Source organism: Haemaphysalis longicornis, unplaced genomic scaffold (genome assembly GCF_048455015.1).
Source record: "Haemaphysalis longicornis isolate Haplotype H1 unplaced genomic scaffold, Haemaphysalis longicornis Haplotype H1 scaffold_7, whole genome shotgun sequence".
Classification (NCBI taxonomy): Eukaryota; Metazoa; Arthropoda; class Arachnida; order Ixodida; family Ixodidae; genus Haemaphysalis; species Haemaphysalis longicornis.
Window position 1 is genome coordinate 12,828,540 of NW_027526422.1, and position 19,719 is coordinate 12,848,258.

A 19,719-nucleotide genomic window follows, 5' to 3' on the forward strand; every position below is an offset into this window, starting at 1 on the left:
TGTTATGATAATATTAATATATCGTCTTTGGAAACATACAGTGCGAAACCGGTGTTGTGTTCTATTTATTGTTGTCCCGACTCCCGACCGTTTGTGCGCTGTGTTTTGCCTAAGAAAGTTTTCGACCAACACCCGTTTATGAAGTGAGTATGCGAAACACCTAATGGGGTAACACACCCGGCTGCTTCACCGCACACTGACCTAACGGGAGACGTCCCCAGCGTGCTTTCGGTGATGTCACTGTTAATTGCGCTACTTCTGAGGACGCCGCGTCCGCAGATGTTTTCGAGGCCAATAAAAGTTTCCATCCCCCGCCCCCCTTCATAATGAAAACGTGGTCAGCCGGTGATCTTACAGCCTCGCCGCGGTGGCCTTGGTATGACCCTTAGTGAAACTTTAGGGAATCAAGTTTATTTATTTATTGTACCCTCAGGACACAGTATTGTAGAGGGGAGTGGGTTTGGGAGACAAGTAAATACAAACATGCGCACGAAACACGAACCAAATTCAGTACTACATACAACACTCAAAAACAGCATATAAACCACAATGCCTGCAAAATATAGAAAGTATCAGGAAAAAACCAAACAAGGAAGCACCGCGATAAAAAATACCATAATGCCAGCCAAAAAGCACTGGTTAAAAAAATCGGCAAAAAATGTCTCCGATACACAAGTGAACGGTAACACGAACAGCCGCAACAAATTAAAAAAAAAAATGCGTTGAGCAAGTCAACGCATAAAACTTTCGAGTGCCTCCCGAAAGCGTTCATGGTTAGTAATGGTGATTAATGACGCAGGGAGGTTGTTCCATCACGGAACGTTTGTGGTAAGCAAGAATGCGAGTATGTTACGGTGTTCTGGCGCGGAATATGAACCTTGTAATGATGGTCGAGGCGTTCAGATATAAAAAGAATTGTTTCAGCCAACGCCGTGCTTTACAGGCAAAAAGGTTTATCGGTTATGAACGCACGGACAGATATTTAGGTCACGCAATTCTTTTATAATACTTTTACAATACTTTTTATTTGCAAAATTACCTTCCGCTGTGTATGCGCTCCTGGTGTTCCACACCCACAGCGGTAGCCAACGTCTATCTTCTTACTGTTCCCTGTAATCCGCACCAGTGTTACGATTCAGCTGCTATTACTTCGCCACCAAGAACAACAGTGCCACCGAGCACGAGCTTATCTCTCCCTTATAATCCCTTTTGAACTCCCGAAGATGGAAGGGGTCATAGAATACGTATGTTTATTGGGCTCTTTGTGTCCAGGACTCGGGTGATTTGTGGCAGATTATGGTGCGGTCTATCTCGTATACCTTGGGGTGCGTATTTTCTCGGGTATACAAGCTGAGCGTAAAGGCATTCCTGTGGTTCCCAGACAGTTTATCGAACGCCGTTTTATCGAACGCCGTTTTATCGAAAAAATGCCCGTTTTAGCGAACGCCGTTATATCGAATGCCGTTTTATCGACCCACCTACGTCCGTTTTATCGAAAGTGCGGTTTTGCGGCTTGCATTGTAATTTTCGGGGTTTATTTTGTTTAACTGGCCATCGCATTAACCTAACCTGCAGTAACCTTCCTCCTACATTGTCTCTGCCGTGCATTACATAAAAAACCTATCTATATATGTTGACGCGCCTTTACAGTGCTTTCGATAACCTTTGTTTTATTAAATTATTTTTATTTTTTGAGTCTTTATTGATTTCACTCAAGCATGTATGACCCCCTTGTTTATATTACAGAATTTGCCCCTATAGTACCAACCCGAACCCCGTGCGCAATATTCCTTAGATGTGTATCGGCGTGTTTAGGTTAGTGTTGAAAAATATGTCCCTTCCGCCATGGTTCATCATTACGTGATCCAGTCTTGTACCCCACAATTGTTCTAGTCACGTGGTTTACCCGCGACTCCTACTCGGACCTTGGGGTCACACTGTTTGCATCTGGAGAAATGTTGGGCCAAGAACTTCTGAAAGATTAGTGCTATGTGACTGGAACAGGGGGGCTCCGACAGTGATAGTGAGACCCCAACAGAGGTGGTGGAGTCTAGGAGAATCGTCACAAGGGAACCTGTCACAGCCAACTCGTCATAGGTGAACTCGTCAAGTAGGACAAGTCGTCAGAGGTCATCTCGCACTAGGGAAACTCGTAAGCTAGTACAGCTGGACAATTGCCTATCCCACCACAATTTACGTTTTTTGTTAATCATGCTCAAATAAAAAATACAGGATTTCGTATAATTTTCTACTTTTGCGTCAACACTCTTAGCCCCTCTTTTGATTCACCAACCTTACGTTTTCGTGGTGGCCTTGGAGGAACACGCCCGACCAGGCAGCGCATTTTGTTGGTTTTTTGTGTGCCTTGTTCAGGTATAATCGCACGGGCCATAGTATTGCTCGTTCTCATTTTTTTAATTTTTCCATTTTTATTTAGAGGTAATCGGGTCACGACGCTGTATTTTGAGTAGACCTTCATGATTTCTCCATTTTCAGTGTTTACTATTTTGATCTTACTGTTTTTATGCCTTGTGATAAAAAGGCAAGAGCATGCACCCCAACAGACATGCTGGGGTGCAACCAGAGGGAGATGAAAACGAACCAACCTGCAGTACGGTGACAATTTTGTACCTAACGTTTTTCTCGTTAGTTCATGCAAGGCAACGAGAACAGTAGTACAAGGCTTGGTAACCTCTTAGCAACTGAACTCAGATCCCATTAAGAATTAGGAATGCAGAAATCGGGAGAGACTTTTGCTAGCGTTCCAGTTAGGTTTTTGACATTGGACCCTCAAGCGCCAAGAAGTGCTTTACTTATGTACAACATACGCGGCGAAATAGTTAGATTATGTGTCGACACAAAAGCGGTTTATACAAAAAGGTACGAAGCATATCGAGGCATTTTAATCAATACGCCACAATGCCGTGATATGCTTCGGATCAGAGGGGATAGAGACACAAGGAGATTCGTTATGGCAGTACCAGTTCCGCAATGAACACAGCAAAAAATTCTGGTGCCATATTTCGCGCATCACAAAAACAAACAAAAAAACACGCAGGAAATAAAAGTCAACTAGAAGACAGACTATAAGTGTTTTTAAATAGGCCTGCTGTGGAGACAAGATTTGCAAATTCCATAGCGAGGAGGAAATTAAAAAAACGTATCGCAAATTCTGTTACTCGAAAAGGCCGAGAAAAACACTTTCGATAAAACGGCTTCGATAAAACGTCCGTCGATAAAACGGCGTTCGATAAAACGGCGTTCGATAAAACGACTTCGATAAAACGGCGTTCGATAAAACGGCGTTCGATAAACTGTCCGGATCCCATTCCTGTTGCAGGTGTTTATTGCTTCCGTGTAGTTGCGGCATTTCAGAAGCCTTCTCCAGCCAGTCGCCATGGCAGCACGACGCTTTCATGCCCATGATGCAACGCCGAGTGAAAAAAAAATGCGATGGGTCCTGTTACGAATCGGCCAGCAACACGTGTTTTCCCGCATCAGCGACCACGTGGGAATCGACCATGTGCGCCCGCGTGTTGGTGAATCATACTTTCGTGTCTCGACATGCCGGGTCAGTCACCTCGCTTTGCAATGTGCCTCCGGCGGCTGCCAGCGCCACACCCTTCAGGCACCTGCGCGTCGGAGAATCCCGCCCTGACCTTCCCGGCTCAGACGTTTCGCTATCGGCACGATCAGCAGTTGATAGCACGACCCCGGCACCTTTCAAGGACACTCTCCCCCCTCTCTCGGACGCCACAAGGGGCGAAGATGACTCGCGATCTTGGAAAGACTGTGCGTGTGTGTGTCTATGATTTCGTGGCGTGTTACTCTTGGGGGCGTTTTTTGGGTATAAAAGAAGCAGCACAAACGCTGATATTCATTCCTGTCTGAGCAGCGAATCCATGCGGTCGCTCTGCTCCTGTCCTGTATTGTAACCTCGCCCGTCAGGGCATTGTATGTTTTTTTGGCTTCGGCTCACCTCTCGCTATGAAGTAAACAGTTACGTTATCCTACTGCTCTGGACTTCTTCACGGCTGCAACAGCGGCTGGCCGCTCGCATCATACACGCTACCCATCGTATGTTGGAGGCCACGGAGTAACGATCGGGTGCCCCCGCCCGGTCGCAACAGTCCACAGAGGTGGATGTGAGCTGCCGAGCTGCTCGTCTGATACCCTCGACAAAGTTTCACTGAGGTAGGGGTTACTGCAGGAATCTTAATAAAGTTGTTCTCTCTCTCTCTCTCTCTTCTCCCTCCTCCCCGGGGTTGATCCACTCAAATCACAGCCAGCAAGAGGTTCAGACTGCAGGTGCGGCCGATAACCTGTTGTGCCGCCAGAGGTGGGTGTCAAGGAGGCCGAAGGTTTCGTAACGATGGTTCCGAGCAGCAAGCAAAAAAATAAAAATAATCCAACGCGAAACGGTGTGGCGCCGCGCGCTGTTTTGGTGCCTTTCAAGGTAAGCGCCGATGAAGGGAAGGCGAACAGGTGGCGGCTCAGGTAACTTGAGAATCGCGATCTGCAGAGCGTGAGAAAGTGGCCTTCCAACGGCACTTGGCACTGGCTCCTGAGCCCGCAAGACAAAAAAAAAAGAAACTCCGCAGTGGGCTTACACCTACAGTTTTCCATTCCTTTGTGCTACACCTGTTGCGTCTTGCAATGTCCGTAGGAACAGCGGCTGGCTGGGCACGTGCCGATGACGTGGCATTGAAGCTTCCATGAATGAGCTGTTCATACGGTCTTCTCTGGCAGGCAAATGAGAAGCCATCCTCCTTGACATCGAGGAGCAGATGAGGGGCTGTGTCGCGTTCATTCTCTTAGCTTGTTTCTCCCTTTTTTGTAGCCTCTCAGTTACTACTGGCGCACTTACAGCCAAATTGAGGCGAACGCGGACCCTTATGGTATTCAACTTTGATATCCAAAATGATCTGCATAGAGTTGTGCATAATGGATGGTCGATTCATACTGTAACGGCGTAATTTGGTCCAATGCCTGCCGCTACGGTAGCATGCTTTCGCAGTGAAAAGTCGAGGCGTTGAAGAGGGTTTAATGTTAACTGATTTAATTTACTGGTAACATTTATGACATTTAGCACATACAAACTTGAAACAATTACACTTATTACATAGATGAGAAAGACAGTCAAAAGATTAAGAGTATTTAGTGGGACATGGCTGACTGGATCTCGATCTCCCGGCGGGAGGGCACGACGACGAGCGGCAGAGTTTCTGAAGTAAGCCCTGGTGCAGGCCGCCCGCGCCTCAATAGCCAGCGGAGCCGCGTTATATTCGCTTCAAGCGGTCCGGTGGGGGACGTATTGAGGGAAAAAGTGCATCCTGGAGCGTGCGGACCTAATGGAACAAGGCTTTCAGCAGCCAATCCGCGAGACGCTTAGCTCCAATCAGCCATGTTCCCGCCAAAGTGAAAAGGAAAAATCAAACACAGAAGACACCAAGTTCAAACTCGAAGGCGCCCGTTTCCGGCAAAAGAATTACTGGTGAGAATAAAGTAGTGCATACAAACTCGAAAGGGGAAAAGACAGGCGGTCGTTTGAACCAGACCGAGGGTTCGGAGCACAGAGCGGCCCGCGTAGACGCCACTGGGCGCGGTAACCTGAGACGGGCCGATGGCTCTAGCCGGCGTCTCCTGGTAGGCCGACGGGCAAACACACGCGCCGGAGCCGTTTCTCAGAAAAAAGGGGGCCAGGGCCCAGCCGCGTCCGAAGCGCTTTCACACAAAACACTTGGGAGGAAGAGCCCCGGCGGCGGTAACAGAACTCAAAACAACCAGAAAACATCAAGAGACCTCCGCTTCGCGACAATACATATACCACCTAGATTTCCTCACTGCCCCCCCCTCCCCCCCCCGCCCCCTTTTTGAAGTGTCTGTGGGGGGAACTGTACATCCGTATGTACTTTCCGGACAGTGCTTCACATAATAGACGACCGCTGCTCCAGTCTATGTGTACACTCAAACCGTGCTTGCCTCCAGCAGGAACATAAACTCTTAACAATTAGCACTATGTCCTCCAACCTTTATTTGTAATATGCGTCTTCCCCTCTCCTTTCCACCCTAACGAAAACCAACCTTCTTCCCCAAAGTAAAAGTCATTCATTCGTTCATTCATTCCTTTTTTTTCCTTGCCCACCGGGGGCACGTGAGCGACTGTGTCGCATTCATTCTCGCCTTTTTTTGTTTGTTTGCTTGTCTATATGGCACGTACGGCCGGCTACAGCCAGGGAGTTTGTGCATGTATATACGCAAGAGGCATACCCCTGTCACACGGCCAATATAATGTCATTTAAACTGAATGACATTAGGGACGTTGTGTAGACCCGTGCGGGTCTACACGGCGGAACAAATGTCATTTGATTGTGATAGCGGTGACGATTAGCGAGCTAGCGAAACCGCAAAATTACATTTCAAGCGCATCTAGAATGTTTTCTCACGTACTATTTTTAAAAAGAAACGTAACAAAGGATTATTTTTTAAATAAAAACAAGAAAACCACCGATTTAGGTGACTTGAGTCACAAGCTGAGACAAGTCTGCAAAAAATCCGGATTAGGGTAGCGCGCGCACTGGGGACGAGATTTTCTTTTTCGTTAGTACTTGTATGTCTTTATTTTTTTTGAACAACAACACAAAGAAGAAAATATAAGTTTACTGACAGTTTTTAGAAACAGTATTCTTTGGTTTATTACTAAATTTTACTGTCTAGGGACGCGCTACTCCTGTCGAGGCTAATCATTTGGCCACTAACTGAGGTCCGGGACCTCAGTTAGCCGTTAAATGTCATTCGCCTCAAATGTCATTCGGTATTCTCGTGTAGCGCCGAACTAACGACATTTAGAGCGAATGACATTTGCTGTAAATGTCATTAGATCTGCTGTGTGACAGGGGTATTACACAGCTGCAGGCAGCCACAGGCGGTTGCTTGCAAATTGGTCACTGGAGGCCCTGGCTCGTTTATATAAAATTGCACATCAGGAGTATTGAAACTCTTATCAGACATATATCGTTTGAAAAGTGTATATCTTCCATCTTTCGCCTGAAACGTTTGCTAAACTTCTCTGTGAAATAAAGTTATGCTAATAATAAAATCACACAATAACTTCGTTGGCAGCCAGAAAAAACGAAGAAGGAATTGAAATTGAATATTTAACAAAGCACTAGCTTGCAATTTTTCGAATCATCAGTTTCAGGTCTCAAAATGTCTTATTATTTTACGGGTGTCAGACCTTAACATTTAAAGTGCATCGAACTCTAAACGCGTACCCCACCGTTCTCCCCATATCAAATCATAGTTTTAAAAATAAGGAATTCCTAAAAATGCCTACCTTTGAAGTCATCTCGGTAGGTTAATTAATTTCCTGGTATTCATCTCGACATTTATAACATTGCTAAGCTACATCGTTTTTTTTTTTTTCATAAGAAGTCTAAGCACGGCTTTTTAAGCCTGCAATTCATGCTCAAGTTAACATAGGGTTATTATATGAGCATTCTCGACGCATTTTATTTTATTTCTTCCCTTCATTCTTTTTTTTTTGTGCGCATTTGTTTCTCTTGCTCTGACCCCGATGAACAGATATTGTCTCTTCGTGTGGAAGACACTCTATTGTATTCTTGGTCTTTATTCGTGTTATTAGCACACACACGCACACACACATACACACACATTAACCAATTCAAATCAAGCCTCCCTCTGGTGCGCTTTTCCACTCCGCGTGGGTAATAACACGAACAGGTGTGCACGAACTGCTCGGTGTAAACCTTGATTTTATTGCTCTCTCCTCCTCTGTTTCCAAAGCTGCCAAAGAACTTGTCCGAAATTAGAGTCAGCACGGGAGGCCTTGCGGAACAATAAAAATTGGATGCCTGGACTGCTTTGCACGAGCAAAAGCGAAGAACGCGGTCTCTCTCTCTCTCTCTCTCTCTCTCTCTCTCTCTCTCTCTCTCTCTCTCTCTCTCTCTCTCTCTCTCAACCGTTTGAATGGCGTCCATGCCATTGAACCCAGATGACAAATTCACGCAGCCGTGTGATCACTGCGAAACACAGCGCACACTAAGTGTTCTTATATATACGAGCGACGCCAAACCCCTGGTCGTGCCACGCACGGCGCTCGTCGACGCCAGTTGCCGGACGCCGTTCACGCTGTGAGCGCGACGGAAGCGGGGAACCCGTTAGCGCGGCCGAGCGTATACACGCGTCGCACATGTGAGCCCCCCTGCAGCCCGATTCATGTATGCGTGCGGAAGGATGCACGGGCCTTTGTTTCACGGCGCAGACGAGCGCTTCTGCGCGCATGTGTTGCTGCATCGGACGGGGCGCGCCGCGGCCGTTTCATCTCACTCGTGAGCGTCCAAGCCGACAGGCCCGGCGCGATACTAATTTTAATTCTCGATGCACCTGGCCAGGGTATAGCTCCGATGCCCTCGCTCCTTTCGCCTTCGTCCGTCTTTCCTTTTCACCGGAACAATGTCGCCAGGGTCTGTTCGCTATTGTTATCATGCGGTTCGTGTTTGTTTTCGTGAAATTGGCTTTTGTGTAGCTGTCATATTTCCCTGGTTGTCGTTGGCAATGTGGGTATTTATGTATACTGCGAGTGGAACAATAAACTTTCAGTTGTGAGTCAGCGCCATGTTTGTGTCTTCCTCCCTCTCGCGTACTCGTCCATTTGAGCTGCTTTGCAGTTACGACGTACCAACGAGCGCAAGCTAATTCCACCTGTACAAGGCCATTCACGGTGCAACTTTGCGTTGATGCTCCTTTATCTTTTGCCTACACGCTCGCCCATGCACACAAACTATACACTTAGCCTACCTATATTTTTTTTTATTTATTCATACTGTCAGCAAAACAGCCAAGACAGGAGTTTACATCACGAAACAAGAAGAGTTACATCAAGTATATATATATATATATATATATATATATATATATATATATATATATATATATATATATATATATAGCGAATCAGAATAGTAAATGAGGGGCTCGTTGAAAATAAGACAGAAATAAGAATTGGCAGTCAAGAAGACCTCGGAAAGCAAAGGGGAGGATGTAGTAGCTCAAGATAAAGAATTTGGAAAATAAGAAAGTGGAGAAAAGATGCCCGCCAGGTGGGATCCGAACCCACGACCTCCAGAATACCGGTCTGGAAGTGGAGGCTAAAGTAGCCAGCGGTTATCGCACCAGACCGGCTACTCTGAAGAAAGGGAGTCCTCTCCCTGAAACGTCAGTAAACTTTTTTTTTAACTTTTTTCTATTTTCTACGTCTTTCTCGTTTGTCTCTGTCTCTACTAACCTTATTTTTTTCGCGCTCTGTGTGAGTTTTTATCTTTTCAGACTATATATATATATATATATATATATATATATATATATATATATATATATATATATATATATATAGTACACGTTTAACAAGGCGGCAGGCAATGTTCTGGTGTAGGTGCAAGAGTGGACGTGTAAATATCCTCGTCCTTCCCTGCACTGTCTGTCAAACTTTCGTCAACGAGAGTTGCTGGGTAGCAAAAGGGAAATAGCGACCGGCCAATGAAAATCCTGGCGGCACATAACAATGAGAGAAAAGAGTGCCGATACTCTCAAAGACTTTATGCAGGGACGCTAGGGAACAACACCAACAAATAAGTGTACGGCCTCACACCTCCACCTCGCTTCAGCAGAGACTTTGTGGCTTTAGTAGCTGGACTGGCAATGACGTTCGCGCGCACTTGTGAAAGGGAGAGAGCGTTTCGCAAAAGCAGAGCGGTTCAGCGCTTGCGCGCACGCTACCGGTGAGCACTGAACGACAAGCACAAAAAAAAAAAAGCATGAGGGGAGACAAGGGCACTGAACAGTGAAAGAAAAGGAAATAAGGGCAGTCTTCCAGCGGGTGCAGTGAGTCCAAATGCACGGGAATGCATAAAACATGGCCGCTTTAGGCGTGAGTGTTCAGTGCCGGAAATGGCTGCGCCCGTGATGTATGACGTATACATTTATGCATGACTAAGTTGATGCTCGCGAGAATAAAACAACGTGCCCGCTGAGAGGGTTCGCCAAAGGCGTGATAAAATGGCCAATGAAACAGATAAATACAGTCCAATACAACAATCACCGATTTTAATAAACCTAATAATAATAATAATAATAAAGAGCGGCATTGCGTATATGGCTTAGTCACGAGCGAGACCCCGACCAATCCAAACCACTAGAACTTCTGGAGCGACACATGCATATCCACATTAAAAAACGCAAAGAAAACCTCAAGCATGTGAGGCAAATTTAAGTGCATAACCAAGAATACCTGCTGCAGTGGCTAAGGCGTTGTGCTGCTGAGCCCAAGGACGCGGGTTCGATTCCCGGCCGCAGCGGCCGCTTCTCTGACCACGGCGAAAAGCGAAAACGCCCGTGTGTTCGAGATTTCGGCGCACGTTAAAGATCCCCAGGTGGTCAAAATTAGTACGGAGCCCTCCACACAGCGCGCCTCATCGCCTGTGTAGCGTCGGCGCGCCAAACCTCATAATGAATCAAATCAATAAGCAAAAATACCGGTACCAGGGACGGTATTCTCGTAACTGTCCCTTTTGAAAACGTCCCTTTTGAGTCCCTTTCATCATGACGTACTTCCTGTTAATTGATCGATTGATTGTGGGGGTTTAACGCGCCGACGCAACGCAGGCGATGAGGCGCGCCGTAGTGGAGAGCTCCGGATTAATTTTGACCACCTGGGGATCTTTAACGTGCGCCGAAATCTCGTACACACGGGCGTTTTTGCTTTTCGCCTCCATCAGAAAAGTGGCCGCCGCGGCCGGGAATCGAACCCGCGACCTCGTGCTCAGCAGCGCAACGCCTTAGCCACTGAGCCACCGCGACGGGTTACTTCCTGTTAAGCAGTTGGCGTTAACAGTAGGTTTATTGCGCTTGTGGTACGTCACTTCCGGTTGTTTATTTTTAGCCAATCAGGTCTTGCCAGAAGGGACACTTTTGAAAGGGGCGAAAAAGGGACAAAACTCGAGAATACCGCCCCAGCTTTGCCTTGGGTTGGTTTTTACGAAAGGAAAAAATAACGTGCGCTAAAGGCGTCGTTGGAGAGAGGAGAGAGATATAAAAGCGAACATGCCGCCTACAGCTTTTCCAAGCGCAACGGAAACGAGAGGTACCAACAGACGGCGCACGAGTCGACCAGTTCGTGCGAACGCGGGAAAATTGAATTGGGCGAACCTCCATTGCGCCCATCACGGGAGGATGAGAGCGCGTGAGGGGTGCTGGAGGGACACAGGAGAGTGTGCCAGGGGTGACAGAAGACCGCCGTCTTTCGACGACATTCCCGGCGAAGCAAGCACGTATACGCGGCCTGTTGTTTGTCATGGGACATGATGCACGCCTGGCTCCGAGTCAGGGCCGTACCCAGAAATTTTTTTCGGGGGGGGTTATGAATTTTGGGAAGGGGGTAGTTTTGCTGAAAGCAACAGTAAGTATTGTTTACGTGCTGCCTGGAAAAGATTTCGGGAGGGGTTCGAACCCCCAAACCCCCCTTCTGGGTACGGCCCTGCTCCGAGTACTTGCGTGTGCATCACGACCTTTCGCGATCGTCACCACTGACAGAATGACGACGATGGGTCGCGACATACGTACGGAAGTACTATCCTTACGACGCATCATCGTCGTCATCATCGTCATAGTCGTCGTCGGTTCACTGGGGGTAGAAGGCAGACGAGCACCTCCCAATCATATATGCTAGGATTGAGCAGTGAGAAGGGGTGGGTGGGCGAGGCCAGCGAACATGCAAAGCAACAGTGGGAGGAAGGTTGGCCACGCGCGGTTAAGACTCTAAAGAGCGATTTTTTACAAGGCAAGGGCGAGGCAAGTATAGAGAGACGAAATTAACGGGACGGAGTGTATACATCTGCCCACCAATTTATTCGAAAAAGGAAGGTGTAGAAGCTCAGCCCTTGTGGCATATTCGCAACGAGGTGCACGCTTGATAAGCGACTTGGTCCCGGACTTCTATAAACTCGGCCTTTCACGGTGAGAAATGGGCACTCGAAAACTTATCCTTCTCAGCTGACTCGACGTGATGCACTTTTAGATTCCGCGCAATCTCCCTTCCTTTAGTTCTTTTCGCTCAAAGTGAGCTGTGCAGTCGCACCTTTTATCGGTGTTCTCGAAGCCCGTGATTGGTGAATCTGTTTTACCTAGGCTATTACCATTCCACATTCCTCTTTTGCAAATCAGTCAGCAGTCTGCGCTCTGCTCCATCCACATCATTTATATTTGGCTCATTCTTTTCTATCCAAAATAAGCGCCAAAGTTAATCATGTTGACGGTGGTTACAAAACCGGCAATACAGTTATAATACTAACGCAGCAGGAGGAGGAATAAACGCCTCTATGCATGGAGAGTTAGCCTTGCGGAAGGGTCCTTATTCCAGGCCCCCTAGAGACCGTCCGGCTCTTGGGATCTCTGCACCAGCCAAAGCTGGTCGTCAGGGTGACAGGGTCTGATCTGGACAGTGCGGCAGTGCTCTCCCCCAGTGCTCAGGGCAGGGGGAGGGGGGTAGGTGGGGGTTATTATGATAGCTCTACATATGGTCAAGGGTGTCTGGCAAAAGCGGCATTACGAGGAGTATATGGTGGGGGCTAGTGTCACATGGTGGGAGCTAGTGGGGGCCAGAATGTGGCCTCTAGTGAGGTGGGGAAAGGTGTTCGTTCTGGTTCTTTCGTGAGGCTTTTGTATGGAGGGGGATATATTGATCGCTCCAGGCGGTAACGCTGCGTGGTTTCATTGAAGGACCAGAGGGGATAGAGTAAACCTGCCACTGCACGCCGAACGCCTGACTTGCCCGGTGTGTAAGCTCTCGGACATCCTGGGGGGCAGCTTCGTCGCCGGGTACGTCGGAATGCGCTGGAGCCCAAATAATTCTCACGTGGTGTTGTGGGGGATGCCACAATAGAATTTGTGGCGGCCTGTAAGATGAAGCCGCTCGAGAAAATTCTGCAAGTTTGTGGGCAGTCTGTGACAATGACGTCCGCAGGGGTTTGGGCAATTGCTAAGGCGATGGCAACTTCATCCGCCTGTAGTGCATGGGTGGTAGGAATTGATGCGCTTGTGAGGAGGGCTTGAGTTGTAGTCACAACTGCGGTCATCGCTCTCCTCCCGGAGTAGGAGGCTGCGTGAGGAAGGTGGGAGGGCCAAGACAGGGGCGCGTTTTTTTGGACATCGCCGACCAAGCATCCATTAGAATCCACGATGGTGAAGATGAGGTGCCGAAGTAGATGTGTCGGTGGTGGTTGTTGGGTGGGATCAGGCGGGGTTAGCCTGGCTGGATATGCCGGCAATTGCTCCGCCCGAGCTCATCCTATAATTAGTCATGTTAGGGTTAGGGTTCTTTCACCACGAGTCTGCCAGTCTACGATCTACGCGTCAATAGAAGGATGATGATTGTGCACAAGCAGTGTGTCGCGAAATTCATGTCCCTCCTTGACGGGTTTTCTTGCCGCTCGCCATTTCTTGCCGTTCGCCGAGAGGAGCCGTACCGCAAAGCGAAGGAATGTTCTCGCCGCCATTGTCGCACCCGGGTCGGCTGGCCATGTGTTTCGGGGAGAGAGGTGGGCGAGAGTGCCGCGGCCTACTGAAGGCTGCGCCCCGGGAATTCTCGGAAGACGCGCGGCCCGGTGACTGTGTGCGTGGTGCAGCGCGGGGTTTCCGGGGAGAATGGGCTGAGAACTGGTGGTGGCCGGACGTACGGCCGGGACGCGGCGTCGGCCTTGAGGGCTGTGCTGGGGAGGCCGAGCGACGACGGCGGTGAACTTCGGGCCCCCGAAGATTCCTCAAGGAGGCGACAGTGCGCGGCCGGAGTTCACCCAAATTGCGTCGCTGATCAGCGGTGCCCCACCACAGACGACCGACAGCCTCCGTCACCCCGGCGAGACCATCAGCCGGACCGCAGCTAAGATGTTCTCCCCTTCTCCATCTTTCTTCGGACTCTTCCTTTTCATCTTCTGTGTTGTATTTCCCTATGCGGACTGCACGGGCTTCTTATCCGCCTCCTTCAGTGCACCACGCGATATGTGTTTCTAGCGGGCCTATTGTTAGTAGTTGGGGGAAGCCTCCAACCCCGTCTATTGTATACTCTACTGTCCCCTTCATTTACTGTCGTCTTCTCCTCGGGCTCGTAACGGCGTGTACCTTTTCTTTCATTGTGATTAATGTACTTCGTGTCGGTGTCTAGGCAGCTCTGACCCCAACGGGGTGTCAACTGCAGTGTGTATTAACTCGTCAAACCTCCTGTCTGTCTGTTTGGAATTTCTTGTGAATGTGAAGTAAACGCCCGTTGTTTTGAAACTGTTTTCCCGTGCCCCGTCTCGTGCCTCACGCCAGCGGCCAATCAGGCGTGGACCTATCGCCGGTTAGCAGGTCCGAACCACATTCACGAATTCGCACGCAAGGGGGAGTTGTTTGTCGCTCCTCCCGTCCGAGACATCGGCCACTAAATTATTACCTCGCTCAATTCTGTGACACAGTGAAGACGACGATTTGCGGAGCGTACGCGCCCCTCTCACTGTTGCTAACACACACACACGCGCACTCACATATACGCCCATTACATGTTTTTCAGCAGAGCGAAATGGCCTAGCAGACACGCCTACAAATGCACAGCCGAATCACTTTTGACGACGATCAAGCTGTTGTTCTCGAATTCCCCGCGAAAATAACCCTCGCATCCGCAAGTATACTGTGCGCGAATGAGACCGGATGCAACTTCCTCTATGAAGTGCATCCGCGCTGGAAAGTGTACCAAAGGACGCCGCAAACCCACAAGTCTCTATGCGCACGCAACTCGGTTTCAGGACATTCGGACTCTCGCGTAGTCCACTGGCTGCGCCGTTCTGTGGGGCTCGGCCCACTACTCGCTTTGCGCGTTCACGTGGCAGGTCAGGGACGCGCGCAGCCCCGAGCTGCCACTCACGCGGGCCGTTTCAATGCAAGTAGAACGTGCGCGACGCGACCTCCTTGCCCATCACAGACAGACTCACTGTTCTAGGGCAGCCGTCAGCCTGCCGAGGCCGACCGTTTACGATGCGAGCTGGTCATCGTGCGAAGCATCATCTGCCCGTGGCAACTTGGTTGGGCTCGGTAACATGCAAGGCTGCCCGCGGGCTTCTGCGCCACTTGGACTCCAAGCGTGGGTCATCTACCATGCCGTGGCAGACAAAAGCACCCCCTTGTGCGGCTGCGTTTACTCTGGATCATGGGCATAAGCTTGCCATTGAAAGAGTGTCTGTGTGTTCTGAACTCAGTAGAACGTCCTCGCCAAACCGGTTCTTGGCGGAAAGACAGCACGTAACCGACCCCTGCGTTCAGTTTGACTACCAGTTGCGTTTCAACTTTGCCTCAAAACCAGCGTACCATTTTTATTAAGCTCTTCGATGTGAAGCATGAGCCATTTTCATGACATGTGCGCATGCGTTGAATCTGACTCCATGCTGCTTGCGGGATCTCCCGCCGTCGTGCACGAGGGGTTCGTTTCGCTTCCAACCAACCGCGCGGTGGTGTTCCGCAAACTACCCCCGCAGAGGACGCGGCTATCCCCGGCGCAGACAAAGCGGCGACAAGGGGGGCACGGTGCTTTAGCGCGATGTGACGCGTGGCGCCATCTGGACACTGCTCCCGGTCTTCCCCCTGCGGGGATGGATTTCCGGCGCTCGCAGACCGCACGAATCGCTGGCCTAGCAACAAGAGCTGGCCCCCGCGCTAGACACCGTACCCCTCCCGCGAGAGCCCACCGTGCGTGACACAGGCGCTAATCTAGCCGGCCCATCTTGCCGACAAAAGCGACCGAGGGGACGGGCCCCCACACGGCACCCGCTTCATCTCCCCTGCTTCCTCTTCGCGCCGCTCAGAACGGCCAGAACACGCATGCGTAGCGTTCCGCCACCATGCAGCAGCGACGCTTCGTTCTTGCCTCCCCTCCGGCGTGTATCTCTCTGCGCAGCCCTCTTCATCCCCTCGCCGCTCTCGAGCGAGTATATCAATCTCGTGCACGGAGTGATCTCGAGCATTTTCGGTCTCATTCAAGATGGCGGCGGCTCAGCGAGAGGGGAGGCATGCACTGCTTCTGCTCAAGCAAGACGGGCTGCCAGCGGCGCGTCCCTTTCGGCCTGCGTTCCGCTTCGCCGAGTTCGCGAGGTGGCGAAGGCGGAGGAGGCGTGCGGGCAAGAGGGATACATGGCTCCAAACAATGTCGTCAGACCCCCCCGCTCCTCTCGCGGCCGCTGGCAGCCGAGCGGCCAGGGAGCACGCCTTCCGAATGGAAGCAGCGAGAAGAGAAAAAGAAGGGCGAACAATAAAGCCTCCAGCAGACACGAACGCGGAGCCCAGAATAAATAGCCTTCGAAGAAAGAAAGAAACGAAGCCGGAACGTCTGAACAAAGAAAGCGCGGCGGTGGAATGGGGGGTGGAAACCACCCCAGAAAAACGATGTTGTTGTTCGGGTGGAATGAAGAGCGAAGCGACGCCCCCTTCTTCCCGACGGCGGCTTAACAAAACAAAGCAACGGCAAACGCAACTGCGAACGAGACACACTCATAGAAGCCAAACACGAAGCAAAAGCGCCGAGCAGACACGGCGCATACACGCCACGCACGCACGCTGAGCACACTCGCTCGCTGCCTGGCATACAGATTGTCTATGGAAATGGAACGGCCGGCGGCTCCTCTCCGCCGCCCCTCCTTCTCCCGCCGGCCGACCCACGTGACTTTGACGCGCTCCTGTCAGCGGGATCAACTTGCAAAGGTGGGGCGCGCCGCCGAGCGAGTGTTTCATCCGCAGTCGGGCTCTCACTCCTCGACGCTGTTAAAAAGAAGCGCGCAACCGGGACGGATTTAAGCAGAAGAGAAGCAAGAGCATCGCATACAGCTGGCCAGAGTACAAAAACAGGAAACACGTAAATAGGCGACGCAGCAGAAAGAAAAGAGAGACAAGCGCCGATAAAAGAAGACATTGACTACGAGCGGGAAGGGGAGGGAAAGAAGCGCACAAAGCGCTAAAGTGTGCCGACGAGGGGGGAGAAACTAACCGAGCCACAGATAAAAAACGGCGGCCGGAGGAGTGTGTTTCGAGTCGAATGGAGGTGGGGGGTGGTTTAGCGGGAGAGAGAGGGGAGAGGACACGAAAGACAAGCAAGTACCCGCGGCGTAGTAAAGAACAGCAGGGGAGCGGAGCGGGAGAGGAGCAAAAGCGTCTCGCTGTCGACGCGAGTCGTGTTTTCCTGCCTTTTGGGGCTTTTATTCCCTCCACCTCCCCGCGTATGTGCCTCTCTTTGCTGCCGGCGCAGATAGAGCGTTATTATTATTCCGGTGCTACGAGGGTGATATGTGCCTACACGCGGAGGGGCCGCTCCACTCGGGGGAGCTTTGTGCTTTTTCTGCTTTCCACCTGAGCGTTTTCTTTCTTTTTCGTGCCCTCCCGTATCCCACCGCGGAGCGCGCTTTCTCCCCGCTTCCTGATCACAGTGCGGGAGCTCTTTGTGCGTTGTTTGCTTTCACCGTCTCGCGCCAGGCTTCGTAGGTGTTGCCTGTCTTTCATTCGTCTTGCCTCTCTCGAGCTGCGCGTTTTTGCTTGGCTGCGGGTGTGTTCCCCGTGCCTTTTCTTGTTCCTTACTGCTGCTTCCCGTCGAGAAAGCGTCAGAAGAAAGGAGGGGTTAAAAACGTTCTCGGCTCCCCTTCCATTTATCTGTACTTGCCGGGCCGTCTTTGTGCCGCGGGAGGGCGAGTACTGAAAGAGCCTTTCTTCTCTTGCTGCTCGCCGCCCGTCCGTGCGACTTGGTTGTCTTTTGTGCCCGCTGCGAGAAGCCCTCCGCCCGTGTGCGTTTTATTACTGTTCCCCGGACTTTCTATCCCCCTCTCGGGGCACGACGCGCGCACCAGCGGAGAACGGCACGGGATCGACGCCTGCTCGTCTCATCAGCCGCCGTCGAGCGCAGTAACTTTTTGCTGCGCCGTTTTACGACCCGCTTTTCAGCGCTTATCATGATTCTCTTTTTCTCCTCTCGGCCTTTTTCCTCTTTACTTCTCCCCCGCCCGGCACTTGCCCTCTCGCAGCAATAGCTGCCGTCGGGCGGAGCCCCGCTTTCGTTTTGATGGGCGCTGCCTGTTTTTTTTTCTTGTTCTGTTCCCTTGCCAATTGTTGAGGCCGACAACGTGCAGGCACGTAGCGAGGGGAGGGAGGGGGCTCGCTCTTTTTTGCTCCTCGCGTTCTCGCTCTGTTAGGCTTGCGGCAGCGACGCTGTTTCGCGTTCAATTTCTTGGTCCGTCCCGCGCGCACTATCTTTTCATCTCTTGCGTAGCCCGTCATCCCCCCTCGCCTTGTCTTTTCGCAAAAGGCGGCTCTGCCGCTTTTATTTTTGTTGGACAATGAAGCTCGGGCCTTCCATCATTTAGGTTACTGCCGGCCGCTCTTTCTTTCTTTTGCGCTGACTCATTTATTCATCCCTCCGCCGGTTCTTATCGCGCGCAGGAGACCCCGGCAAGAAAGGAAATGATGTGAGCCGAGCTCCCCGCCAAGAGAAAAGCAGAAACTGAGCGCTTCGTCAAGGCGAGAGGAAATCAGCCCATTATTCATGGCTCCCCCCCCTCGCTTCGAGGCGGCGCTGAGTGAATAAAGGCTCTCTCCCCCCTTCGCTGCGGCGAGCAGCGAGTTACTCCGCCGGCAACTCGAGAACTCTGGGCCCGAGCATGAATTACCCCAGCGCCGGCCCAAGAGGCACGTTTCCCCGATACAGCACCCTTCACGCGGGTTAAAAGCATAGGTTAACCCGACCCGTTCGTACCGAACCCACAAATTTCAGACGCTCGTCCCAAGCGGAGTTCCACCCTTGCCGCACGCTAGTCAGACCATAGGCCCTGCGTTCTGTGCGAGGCACCGCCATTGGTAGGTTACCCAAGCAATGCTTTGAGGTGAACGAGACATTCACAGTAAATGCCGCGTGCGGGGGGAGAGAGAAAATTTCCTTCCTTACGCAAATCTGTGGCCTGCTGCGAGACACCAGCTTCCAGTACAGAATGCGGAATTCATGGTCCCCCCTCCCCGCAATCGGACACACGCTCGACGCCAACGGGGAAAAGCTGCTGCGTTCAGGCAGACGTTCACGAAAAATATTCGACTTTCTTACAATCACCATTTTTTGACTCTGTTTTCTAAACTTACACATTCAGTTGTCACCCACTTGTAGCTGCTCTCGATGGAGAAAAACCTGTAGGCATCAACGTGCCCGTTAGTTAATTTAACCGCCGAAGAAGGCACAAAAGGGCCCAATTACGGGCTCTGTTGGGGGACAAGTGCTCGGAAGTCCCTCGCCAGTGCCAGCTTGGTCGTGGCTTATATTGATGACAGAATGGAGGACTTATTTTTCGGAATATAAAAAAAGGTTTAATTGCTGGAAAAAAGGAGCACTCGCGAGAGGGCGACTCTCCTGCCCCAAGAACGCGCATAACTAAAGTGTCCGAAACGTGAATCGTGAACGCTGCTTCGTATAAACATCTGCGGCGCCTCCGGGCTTCGAAACGACTCTGGGAGCCTGGGTGTGACAGCTAGCGGATATTTAATGCACACAAGCCGCGGGTGCTGTTGGGGTGATGTCGAGTGGCTGAGTGCTCCGGGGTCGTCCTCCCGGCTGCCCGCCTATCTAATACCCTGGCTCGCGTTCCTCGACAC